The sequence below is a fragment of the Asterias rubens genome, chromosome 6, assembly GCF_902459465.1.
Source record: "Asterias rubens chromosome 6, eAstRub1.3, whole genome shotgun sequence".
NCBI lineage: Eukaryota > Metazoa > Echinodermata > Asteroidea > Forcipulatida > Asteriidae > Asterias > Asterias rubens.
In genome coordinates, this window is record NC_047067.1 from 285,565 (window position 1) to 298,598 (window position 13,034).

At 39.1% G+C, this 13,034-nt stretch overlaps 5 non-coding genes across 5 annotated transcripts; all 5 read right to left on the minus strand.

Moving 5' to 3' along the window:
- Window positions 1–206: 206 nt before the first annotated feature.
- Window positions 207–279, minus strand: Trnas-gcu. Its single transcript has one exon. It is a non-coding gene; the product is annotated as a tRNA-Ser (tRNA).
- A 245-nt stretch (window positions 280–524) lies between these two features.
- Window positions 525–597, minus strand: Trnas-gcu. Its single transcript has one exon. It is a non-coding gene; the product is annotated as a tRNA-Ser (tRNA).
- Window positions 598–842: 245 nt separating this feature from the next.
- Window positions 843–915, minus strand: Trnas-gcu. The gene has a single exon. It is a non-coding gene; the product is annotated as a tRNA-Ser (tRNA).
- A 245-nt stretch (window positions 916–1,160) lies between these two features.
- Window positions 1,161–1,233, minus strand: Trnas-gcu. Its single transcript has one exon. It is a non-coding gene; the product is annotated as a tRNA-Ser (tRNA).
- Window positions 1,234–1,478: 245 nt separating this feature from the next.
- Trnas-gcu lies at window positions 1,479–1,551 on the minus strand. The gene has a single exon. It is a non-coding gene; the product is annotated as a tRNA-Ser (tRNA).
- Window positions 1,552–13,034: the final 11,483 nt, after the last annotated feature.

Sequence of the window (13,034 nt, forward strand, 5' to 3'; positions counted from 1 at the left end):
GGCAACAACATACCATCAAACAAAACAAACTTTAAGCGCTCCAATAAATACCGCTATGGTATTATAAGATAAAGAGAATCTATATATCTATCTATATTATCTACCTATATATATATATACCTATATATATATATCAAATAATAAACCACAAGGGAAACTGACTGGGAACATTTTTTTTAAATGATTTTGGATTGAACAAAGAAAATTGACTAGAGCGGGATTTGAACCAACGACCTCCGGTTTAGCGTGCCGGCGCTCTACCAACTGAGCTATCTAGCCCTATGTTGGTGGTCTCCCAATTTTGTCAATATCTTTGTTCGGGGGTGCCTGTCAGAAGCCATTAAACCGCAAACTGCCGTGTAGCCAGGGATCACACCCGGGTAACGATACAACCTGGGAAGCGGCAGACAGGGGATCACCTTAAGGGGATGCGACTTTTTTATATCAGATATCAAATAATAAACCACAAGGGAAACTGACTGGGAACATTTTTTTTAAATGATTTTGGATTGAACAAAGAAAATTGACTAGAGCGGGATTTGAACCAACGACCTCCGGTTTAGCGTGCCGGCGCTCTACCAACTGAGCTATCTAGCCCTATGTTGGTGGTCTCCCAATTTTGTCAATATCTTTGTTCGGGGGTGCCTGTCAGAAGCCATTAAACCGCAAACTGCCGTGTAGCCAGGGATCACACCCGGGTAACGATACAACCTGGGAAGCGGCAGACAGGGGATCACCTTAAGGGGATGCGACTTTTTTATATCAGATATCAAATAATAAACCACAAGGGAAACTGACTGGGAACATTTTTTTTTAATGATTTTGGATTGAACAAAGAAAATTGACTAGAGCGGGATTTGAACCAACGACCTCCGGTTTAGCGTGCCGGCGCTCTACCAACTGAGCTATCTAGCCCTATGTTGGTGGTTTCCCAATTTTGTCAATATCTTTGTTCGGGGGTGCCTGTCAGAAGCCATTAAACCGCAAACTGCCGTGTAGCCAGGGATCACACCCGGGTAACGATACAACCTGGGAAGCGGCAGACAGGGGATCACCTTAAGGGGATGCGACTTTTTTATATCAGATATCAAATAATAAACCACAAGGGAAACTGACTGGGAACATTTTTTTTAAATGATTTTGGATTGAACAAAGAAAATTGACTAGAGCGGGATTTGAACCAACGACCTCCGGTTTAGCGTGCCGGCGCTCTACCAACTGAGCTATCTAGCCCTATGTTGGTGGTCTCCCAATTTTGTCAATATCTTTGTTCGGGGGTGCCTGTCAGAAGCCATTAAACCGCAAACTGCCGTGTAGCCAGGGATCACACCCGGGTAACGATACAACCTGGGAAGCGGCAGACAGGGGATCACCTTAAGGGGATGCGACTTTTTTATATCAGATATCAAATAATAAACCACAAGGGAAACTGACTGGGAACATTTTTTTTAAATGATTTTGGATTGAACAAAGAAAATTGACTAGAGCGGGATTTGAACCAACGACCTCCGGTTTAGCGTGCCGGCGCTCTACCAACTGAGCTATCTAGCCCTATGTTGGTGGTCTCCCAATTTTGTCAATATCTTTGTTCGGGGGTGCCTGTCAGAAATATATATATTATATATATATATTTTTTTTTTCTCTTGATGTGGAGTTATATTACTCCGTTTATTCAACATTCATCAGCAAAGGCATACATCAAATAAACACACTATCAAAAGACACTCCAGTAAATACTTCTAATATATAACAGGCACAGTAAGTAACAGAAGCTCAGAAAATAACAATAATATATATATTTTTTTTTCTCTTGATGTGGAGTTATACTACTCCGTTTATTCAACAACAATTATCAGCAACAACATACATCAATACAACAAGCTCCGATACATACTGCTATTATATAACAGATTAAATGAGCTACGGGTTGTAATACATATAAATTAAATTGATAACATACAAACAAGAACAAGAGACATAAATATTTATATATACATTTTAGCGTGATCTAATCACGGTGATCGAGAAAAACAATGGGTAGAAATTATTTTAGACAATCAAGGTTAACAAAACAAAAATAAATAAACAAAAAGGTCATAAATAGGAACACGGCGACGGCCTTTGGTGAGAAAAGCAATTAGTAATCGAAATTGACATCATCATTAACAGTGAAACACAACGCATTATTTCTAGTGTAAATAGTTTCGAAAGATTCTGGGCTCAATCTGGTCTTCTCCATACGGAGAAAGTATTTCAAGGATTTTTTTAACTGACTGATGATGTCAATTTCTGCTGGTCTGGAATAACTGTTGAAAACCTTTTTGCATCTTATATTCCAGATCAGTCTGAGCAGTTTAGCTACGACAATAGCCTGAACTGGTTCTAAATTATAACCAAGAATTCTATTAGAGTCATTCAAGTAATAGTGTTTGTTACCAGTATATTTTCTGAGCAGTCTTTCCACAAAGATCCAAGCCTCCCAAGTGTGGGTACAATAAATAAAGATATGTTCGTGAGTTTCATTGTTAGTGTTGCAAAGCGGGCATGTTAGTTCTTTAACGACACCTATTTTCAGCAAAACGTCTTTAGTTGGTAGAATTCTATGTCTAAGTTTGTACATAAACTGTTTGTCATCCGGATCCATTAACCCATTTTTCCAATTACTCATCCAAACTGAAGCCCAAGGTAAGTCTTGTCCTAGGTGAAAAATGGGTTTCCATTTAACTTGCACCTTGGGAGAAACAAATTTACACATTATGCAGTTCATATAATTAGACTTCACATTAGTTTCACAGATAGGAACAGTTTTGCTTTGATGATCACAAATGGCAAGCCAGTTACTTGTGTGCACTGCCGGTCCTTCTCTTTTCTCTTTGATTAACGTATAATCTATGTGTTTTTCAATTCTCTTCAAAATTCTACCAGCATTAATATGTTTAATTTGACATGCTCTGGCTATATCATGAAAGGAAAATAGTTCTCCTTGTCTGACAACATCACCCACATTATAACAACCCACAGATTTTAGAAGAGGGCTCTTTAAAAGTGATTCATCCCTAGTAACCTTGACATTATTCCACAATGGAACTTCCATGGCTTCCCAAATGCTGGTAAAATTGCATACAAGCTTTCCTACTGCGTACTTAAAAGCAACGATAAGTTCATGGTAAAACGGGGTGATTTGAAGATTCTTACGAATGTTAGCAAATATGTACCATTCTAAATGATCGTCTGCTCCGGCACATTTCAACCAGTAATCAAAATACAGTTTCCATTTACCTTCAGAGGATGGGTACCGAACTAACCATTGAAGCTTAAGACTCATTAATTTACTCTCAATATTCAAAAGGCCCATTCCCCCCAATTTTGGGGGACCTATGATGGTATTTCTCTTGATTTTCTCCATTTTCCCACTCCAAAAAAATTTCCAAATAAGATCATTCATCTTTTTGATCCAGTAGTTGGGACATTCAAGCACGCTTCCCAAATAGTTAATCCCTGCTCCTATCAAATTGTTCACAATAACTACTTTACCATTCAAATTGAGGTGACGTTTGGACCATTTGTCTAGAGTAGAGCTAATTTTGTTAATTCTGGGACCCCAATTGTCTTCAGGCGTAATGTCAGTCCCAAATATGATACCGAGAATTTTAAGTTTCTTAACAAATTTGAAACTACTAGGGCTATCTTTTCTACTTCTCCAGTTCCCTAACCAAAGACCCTTAGATTTATCAACATTAAGTTTAGAACCACTACCTTTACAATACACGTTGAGAATGTTCTGAATTACATCGAATTCCTTATTGTCACTAACAAATATATTAGTGTCGTCAGCATGTTGGATTAAACGAACACTGCATTCCCCATTAGGGGTAACAATACCTTTAAGTTTACAACTACTTCTGACTAGGGAGGCTAACCCCTCCGCACAAATGGAGTACAACAAAGGAGATAATGGGCACCCTTGTCGTATCCCTCGTTCAACTTTAACGGGAGCGCCAATAAAATTGTTCAGGATAATACTACAATAAGGATTACTGTAAAGAACTTTAATCCACTTAATCAATTTCGGTGGCATACCCATTCTGTCCATAACAGTAAACATATAAACCCAGCTGATACGATCAAAAGCTTTTTCTTGATCTATACTTAGAAGACAAGCTTGTAAATTATTCCAGTTAGCAAAATCAATAACATCTCGTAAAAGCATAATATTCTCTTGAATATTTCTAGAGGTTACCCCACAAGTTTGCTCTTCGCCGATAATAATGGGCATGATTAGTTTCAATCTGTTTGTCTATATATCTATGTATCTATCTGTCTATCTATCTTGATGTAGCTATACCTATACCTATACCTATATAACTATACGGATATAATTGATTATAAATGCACATAACAATCCGTATAAAGCTGTGCTAAGCTGTGCTAAGTTTGATTGAAACGGTAATGCTACTTAAGACCACTCTGACAGTAGCAACGGTTTGTGTTTAACGCTTAATTGAACTCAAATAAGGGAGAGAAAAACATTCAGAGATTTGTTTTATTTCACACATCAAACCAAATCCCGACGGAATTGGACTCTCGGGGGGAAATTTATGTATAATGGTGATTATACTGACAAGCACGGGCTGTCAGCGATGAGCGGGAAAACACGTTAATAACAACAGAATCAGTGAAATGACAGAACGTGTTTGACATATTGTTACAGGTGCATACATTTTGATCATTCTGCCATACAGCTATACCCTTTTGGTTTGCTTGAAGCCCACATGTTTAAGCACCTGTGGTATTTCAACACCACTGCCTATCAGTACACAAAATACTATTGTTCAGTTCAGTGCATTTGGCACAATTATTATGTAATTGCCATGTATGCCTTTTGTGAAAGCTCTTTAAAAGACTGGGGTTTGCACCATGCTCTTCACATTCGTCTGAGCACCACCACCCTGTCAGCCGTAGGCTCTGCTCTGCAGTGACATTGCCAGATGTTTGTCACACCATCAGCCTTTGCCACACACCCTGGTACAGCTAGTGCTTTGGTGCTTCGGCCCTACAGAGAATCTTGACTGTTCTCGTTCTCCTTCAGACCACAAGACAGTGAGTTACCACTGTTCTGATCTTCTTCAAGTTGATGGCGCTGATCCCACGCCCGGTTCAGTGCTCTGCCTAGATGGCTCTGAACCCACGCCAGGTTCATTGCACTTCCTAGATGGCTCTGAACCCACGCCAGGTTCATTGCACTTCCTAGATGGCCTGGACCAGACTGGTCCAGTGCACCAGTGTGCCTACATCCTACCAAGCTGTTCCGGTGCATCTGTCCAGTGAGCTGTATCTTATACCAAGCCTTTCCAGTGCACCAGCGAGTCTCTAACTTCACCACAAACCGGTGCGACGAGCCAGCCATCAACTCGACGATCGCAAACCCAGGTCTATCATTTAGGGCCCTTTTCTTATATTCATATATATTGATTCTTGTTTTGTTTTTGTAATAAATGCTTATATGTTGTATATATAATTGCTGGTTACCCTTTTTCATGCATATTATTTGTTTCTGCCGTGCTCTAATTCCTTTTGGTTTTCATGAATTAGGCGCACGTAACAGAATTGATACCTGTAGAAGCAGTGATTTTAAATTGTTTTCAAACTAATCACAAGACAGAATGGCTACCACTTCCCCCCCCCCCCCCCCAACATGTCAGCAAGTACTTGGACATAATTTCGTGTAGCACACGTTCATGACATTCGATTTCCATGGACTATTTTAATTGAATTAACTCTTCAATTAAAACAATTCAATTCTTATCAGAATTCCATTTGTTAGAGTCTGGAAATAATTCACTGGCAGCACTGCATGGGGGTTGAGACCTGTCTAGTCAGATTGTTTATTTGTTGCTTTTGTTTTCGGTTTGTATTAATGTCAGTTGACATTTTACACAAATCTCATTTCGGCTTTTTACACAAATCTCATTTCGGATTTTGAAAATTCCCACATATTGGCTGCTATAAATCCATTTCATTGTTTTGTTTTAATCAATTAGTTCTTGATTGTCATTGAGATTCTGTTCTTAATTTTTATATTTTCACCAACATGGGAAGTAATGTCTCATCTGCTCTCAACAACTTCAATGACAATGCATAGGTTTATTAGTTATTACGATTTGGGTGGGGACAAGGAATTGAGCGGGATTTGAACCAACGCATTAGAACGACCTCGCGGTTAATGTTCTATAACTCGGCTTTAGCCCTATATTCATAGGGAAACTTTTTTTTTTATTGCAACCCCAAATCTTGAATATTTACCCAGTTAGTTTTCCCTTGGTTAGTTGTTTGTTAATTATAAAACAACAATTCTGGAGCTTAGTCTTCATAAAGTTCATATAAGTGAAAATCCTCAAGAGAATTATGTATCTTGTGGTAAATTACTAAAGAACTATTTTCGTCTGAAATACTCTACTGCCAACTGGTGTATATAAACAAGTAGACCTACTTTAAGGCCCGATTTAAACGTTGGTTTCCGCATAAGTATCTATTGGAGTCTCTTCTCAAAAGAAGCAATTAATTATTCAAATGGCTGATATAAATTACAATGAATTGAGCCATATTCACGAAACCTTCAAATTAGTTAACAGCATTGTCAAATCTTTTACAAAAAGAATAATAGTGATTAATTTTTTACTTTTTTATTAAATAGTGCCTGACATTATTTTGCCGGACGACTACTGCTAGATAAGATGAGGGTTACAATAGCTGGTTTGGGCTATCGACCCAAATCACACTGCTTGCCACCAGGGGCACGTTGCAACAAGGGGCACGTTGCCACATACTACTAGGGCTTAAAGAGGGTTAATCCCCTTACCTTCACAGGGATGTACTATAGGTATGGGTATCATTCACTATTATGAGCCTGGTTGATAGGGCAGAATGCACTACCTTACCAACTTCAACTTATCTTGATTTGGATTAGCGTGAAATAGTTCAAAACAACTTCTGCTTATCAGCTTATGTGTTTGTATTGCCTTGATTCCGGGAAAGGATAATATGTTAATGGGTCACTGCCACTCAATCAAGGGTCAAGACTATAATAACTTAAAGTACCTTATGTATGGACACTATTGGTAATTACTCAAAATGGTTGTTAGCATAAAACCTTACTTGGAAACAAGCAATGGAGAGCTGTTGATAGTATAAAATATTGTGAAAAACGGCTCCCTCTGAGGTAACGTATTCTTTAGGAAGAGGTCATTTCTCACTCAACTATTATTTCAGACCTGAAGCCTTTGATGAGGCATCTGCACCAATTAATTTGTGCAACAAGGTTTTGTTTTTTCATCCATTATTCTTCTGCAACTTCGATTACCAAATTGAGTCAAATTTTTCACAGATTTGTTATGTTATGCATATGTTGGGATATATCATGGAGGTAGACTTCTACCTCCATGGATACACGTGTCGGTATTTATTGCGACCGTTTGTTTCTACTTGACTGGCTTGACGTAGGGGGAACTTCAATGTCTTGGTGAATTGAGAAGCAACAACCTTGACTACTTACCAGGGTCCGAGAACACACCTTCCATTGCCAATAGGCTGACTAGGATGAAACAACGCAGAAGCGGCATCGTTCCCGATCGCTGCTGCCCCTGCTGCTCAATCAAACAAGTACCGGGATAGTACGTAAAAACGAAGAGCGATCACAGAAACAACTTTGCTGCTACTTGGCCGGTGCTAAAATGACTACTGGTGTTGTCGAACTCAAGCTTGAATTCTTTAATCTCCTTCCACTAAACATACAGGTTGTAGCTTTTGCAACGTGTTGTTCTGAACTTTTCTGATCAGATAACTACAATAATGTAATCAGCAAAAGCATTATGACGTAATCTTCGTGAAATCTTAAGTCATAAAAACAATATGTGTAGATTAGAACTAAGTGGGCATGCCAAGTTACATCCGTTCCTTTATGTCTAAGAGGGTAAGCCCTCCCCCCCCCCCCAATTGTTCCAATAGTTTTTCACACTCTTTTCATCAATACGCCTCTAAAGATCTCATAAAATTCCCAGAACACAACGAAAATATTGGGTGCGTTCGTTTAGCTTCCCTTGGTCGACCCTGGACTGCCCCCGGTGCGTTCGAATAGCTTTGACGTCATTCAAGGGGCTCACCCGTGTCAGCCCTCAGTGCCCTGCTTGTGGAGTGGATCACTTGGGGGCTGGACCCAGGTGCATGACGCCACTACTATACGAGAGAGTGGTGAGTGGTTGTTCGTTTAGCTCTTGTCAAGGGCTCACCCGAGTGAGCACCGCGGGGTAGACTCAGGGAAGCTAAACGAACGCACCCATAAGGGGATGGTTAAGGGTCGCCATGGTCGCTAAGACCATTTCAGAGATAGCGCTTTATCCGATAGTCTAATTCTACCTCCATTGTTTTATGTAAAGTAGAATTGCAAAATGTGCGTGGTGGAAATTAGATATAGACTATATACATGTCCATACATGTCTCCCTGTCCATTGCCTTGAATGTCTGTCATACCTTGAAAGCAACATTGTAGTGCAAGTTAATGACAGACCATGATAGAAACACAGATTGGATCTTTTAAATGCATAATTAGGCCTATACGAAAAACTACTCACTTATATGGCTTTGTTGTTTGAAACTTTTCAGTTTACAAATTAATGTTACAATATAAAATTTGTAAATAAAAACAGATTATAAACAAATAAATGAACAGGACTCCTCAACCCAGACGAGGTAATGGTGTAATATAAAGCAACCTAGTTAAATTATTGTGTTTTGGTTCCGTAGGTCTATACATGGCTTCGATGTTTCATGCAAAGGACAAGGCAAATATCGGATCGTATGGCTTAGGGTCAGAGGCTACAGTGTCATGGCCAGGACCGGAACCCACGTCCTGATAACCAACAGAACGTGAGTGCAGTGCATTAGACAGCTCGACCTTAACGTGCTACCGTGTGTCTGCAACATACTCACGACATATAGACTGGAGACACGGCTAGCAAGCAATAATGGACAACGTTTTGCGTCAGTATTGTAAGTGTTCACGTTTTCCTCGTTGCGTCTATTAAGATTTATCCCCGGTGCAAATTTAGCATCTATTAGATATTCCTTTTCTTGGAAGTGCATAGGTCATTGTGACAGAAGTTGGGGCGCTAACAAATAATGAATTGTCGACCATTGTTGCAAAGCACTTAGCGTACATTCAATTCGATCAAACCGTGGTCGCCATCTTCCACAAAAGAAAAACAACAAAGCACGTAAAGACAGCAAGTATGTTTTTTTCATGTCACACCCCAGCTACCATTGAAGTGTGGTTCCCCGCTGGACTACACACAACAAACTCTCCTATCATCAGTTCTTGTCTTTGTGTTCATCTGCTGTGACCATGTAATGTACCTCCATGCTTTGATACACACGAGATTATTAAAAGCATTGTCCTGTCAACAGCCTCTTGCTTGTAAGTCCCTGATAATATTGAAGGGAGATTGACTGGTAGGGCGTACCATGGAGGAAGCACGGACCTCCATGGAGGAAGGAAGAGTACGAAGGGAGATTGACTTGTAGGGCCTACAGAGTTGGTCTTCAGCGGGTTTGACTTTCTCAATTTGTTTCCTTCTAAATATCAAACAAAATTAAACATTTCTTTTTTTTTTTTTTTTTACTTCAGACTGGTGTGTAAAAGAATACTGTACTTTAAAATAAAAACAGTGGAAAATTACTGAAGTAATCGTTTCTCAAAGATAGTATATGCAAAAACCTTAGAAACGGAAATTATTAGATTTATTGTTTCATACCGTACTGCAAATAAAAGAAGTAATGAGAATGCAATGATTTGATCAAACACCATGGGTTTTTTTTTTATTGTGGGAGAGGGGGGCAGACATCACCACAATTAACACCATCTGTGAAGTTCCAGATTAAAACATTCTTCCAATCTCCACCGATGTGTATTTATGTATGTATTCCGATCGTTTAACAATCGGCGGGGTTGTCTCTTTCTCTATATCCCTGTTACGGTATAAAACCAGTCCAAACAAAGCTTTGGCTCTAGCATTGCCTGAATAATTAACTCAATCGGTCGTTGAACTTCACACGAATTATATCAGCGAGTAAGATTGGTCACATCGCTGCGTCACTGCTAAATCTATCTAATCAGAAAGCGTGTTATATTATTTCAGATTGTCAAAGACACAAGTCAGGTTGATCGGGTAGTCGCGACTGTTTCATGTCGCTCATCTCCGCAAATAGTTTAAGACACTACATTGTAATTAAAAATCCAATGCGATATTTGGATTAGATTTCATCGAAAAAGCTCAAAAAATACGGAGAGCCTGAAACATTTTGTCCGGAAAAACTTGTGACTAGCTTTAGCCTGAGGAGGGATGAATTATCGTAAAACCATAATGCACAGCCTTAGGACTGCCGGGCTTACCACGTTATGGCTACCCCATCTAATTGGTTTGACACTCGGAAGTATTCCCTGGGCATTTCCTTAGAAAAAGTTAGGTATTGATTCTGAATGTACTTTGAAACATAACTCATTGTATAATGCTTGCATTCAGGCATTGAAATACAATTAAATTAAACATTTCAGGAAATCTTTTCCATTTTATTTCTTTTACTTATTTGGCTGGTTTCCACGGCGGTCTGGCCACAATTTCTTCTTAGGTGTATAACATGTACCTAAAGGCAATGTGTACATTAAGTTTTTCCAACCGTTCAATTGTGTATTCCTATATTAAATATAGATGTTAACAAAACTATTAACCTTAAAATTTTAACCTAAAATTTTATTTGAAAAAGGTGGTCGTGTTTTTGAGATATTGCTGCAAATCCGGAGTGATGATATATCCACACAGGAGGAATAATCGCTATAGGAATACACAATATTGTATGAGGATATAGTCTAAATGTTTTAATGCCAAACACTGTACATCGTATCGAATAGCCCTTACTAAACGATAGCTTTAAACTAAATGTAGCCCAAACCATGTGCATCAAGGCAGCCCACAAAACATTGTACCTAAACGTAGCCCCAAAACCAATATGTCACCATCACATGTGCTACATTTAGGGCCATTCACACGTCTCACCTCTTAACTGATCATTGGGGGGGTGGTTCCAGAACTCCAAATGAATTATAAATTCTGACGTAAAAGACCGAGTTAGATCAATCTCAATTTAACGAAATAGTGTCTGATAAGAAACACAAACAGACAGACCAACTGACTGATCACCTTGTATAAACCCAGTATGGCTTGAAGAGAGATCACTACGTCACTATGGGTCCATCCGGTGAACCATTAAACAACCTATTAACACGATGCTACTTGGCGTGTTACGCCACTGGCTCGCCAGCTTTCAGGTGTAGTCGACTTGGCTCAAAGTGCACAAAATGGCTGGCTTTTCCGCCCCAGCTATCGATTAACCTATTACGGTGCCTCAGTACTCAATACGGCCACTTCCCAAGGTTTCCAAGCATGCATTTTCAGCAATTATGGAGCAGTCATACGACTCTGCCGGGCAACCATTATACAATGTTATTTACAATTTGAATCCAAGTCATTGTTCTAAACCCTTGTTGAATTGTTGATGATGCTTCTGAATTCCACCCCCACCCCACTTTATGTATAATCTACATGGTTACATGGGTGCTTACACGTCAATACCAAGCCTAATTGTCCCTAACACGTTGTTATTACACATTGCTTCAACCTGTTGCTGTGGCTGCGCTAGTTCGTCTTAGTGTGATGATCCACAATTGCTCATTTTGTTTTGAAATAATGGCATAGTGCACTTTATACTGCCATGTCGCTAGTCAAATCAATTGCATTGGAGGGACGATATGCAATAATGTTTAAAGGGAAATGCGTGGATAATGGTTGTAAATTTCGATATCTTTGCAATGTTGAACACATCTCTTGGGATCTTTTCGTTTCTACGAACACACTACATCAATGCGTATACAATCCACGACAAAACCTCCTGATGAACCAATATACATTTTATTTTTCTGCCACCATTTTGGTCGTGTTCCCTGTGTCCCATACAAGTATTGGTAGTCAAGTGTAAATTAAAAAACACAGACTTAAGGTTACATTTATTAGAAAGGGAAGAAAATCAAGATGGCCGCACCATCAACTTTTGTCTAATTTATTCATCAAATTATATATTTTTTTTAAACACTATCTTGCCTGGCATGCGACTACCGGAGCGCACAAGGTCACACTTTATGTTTATGATACCACAGTAAATTTGAAACCTACACTAAGTTGTCTCTCATCGTATGACACTATACTCGCCCATTCGACCTTCGAGCTCGCATCAAGCTCGATTTACTGGGATTAAACTACAGTATCAGGAAACAACAATTGTAATTATGTATTTCTTTTGTTATTAGTGTGTTGACTTGGTAACGTAGCCACTACGGTGTGACGGATGCGATGGGAAGGTTAGTGAAGGCAGAGATACTGACACTTCGTCCTTACGCATCACGAATGAACGGCAAGCTCAACATGAGTTAAACCTACAAATGATAACATAGCATGGAAACTAATTTTGCTAAACCTTAGTTAATTGTTTATTCATTCCAATCATCAAACACATATTTTAGTGACAAAAGCTTTCTTTTGACAAAATACCACTTCCAGGTGGCTTTAAATCAGGAATCTCATTATGTCCGTCTCTTTGTGGAAATCTTGATGTTTATGAGGGACATTGTGAAGGAGTCAGAAGAGGTACAATCATCTACTGGGTTACCCCTAATGCTGGACGTCCAGTGAGGACTGAGAGAATATAATAACCCGATTTTAATTTCAAATCATGGTTTCATTTTCGTGATTGATGATTGATTAGTCGGTGCAAACTAATCAGAGTTGGGTAAAACAAATTTCTCCTCGTTACATTCATGAAGACCCGCGGGGTAGGTTTTACATAAGCTGTTTGAGGTCATATAATATAAAAAAAACAATGTCATGATGTAAACCGTTATCCCGTGCATTAATAAAGGGGACTTGTTGTAG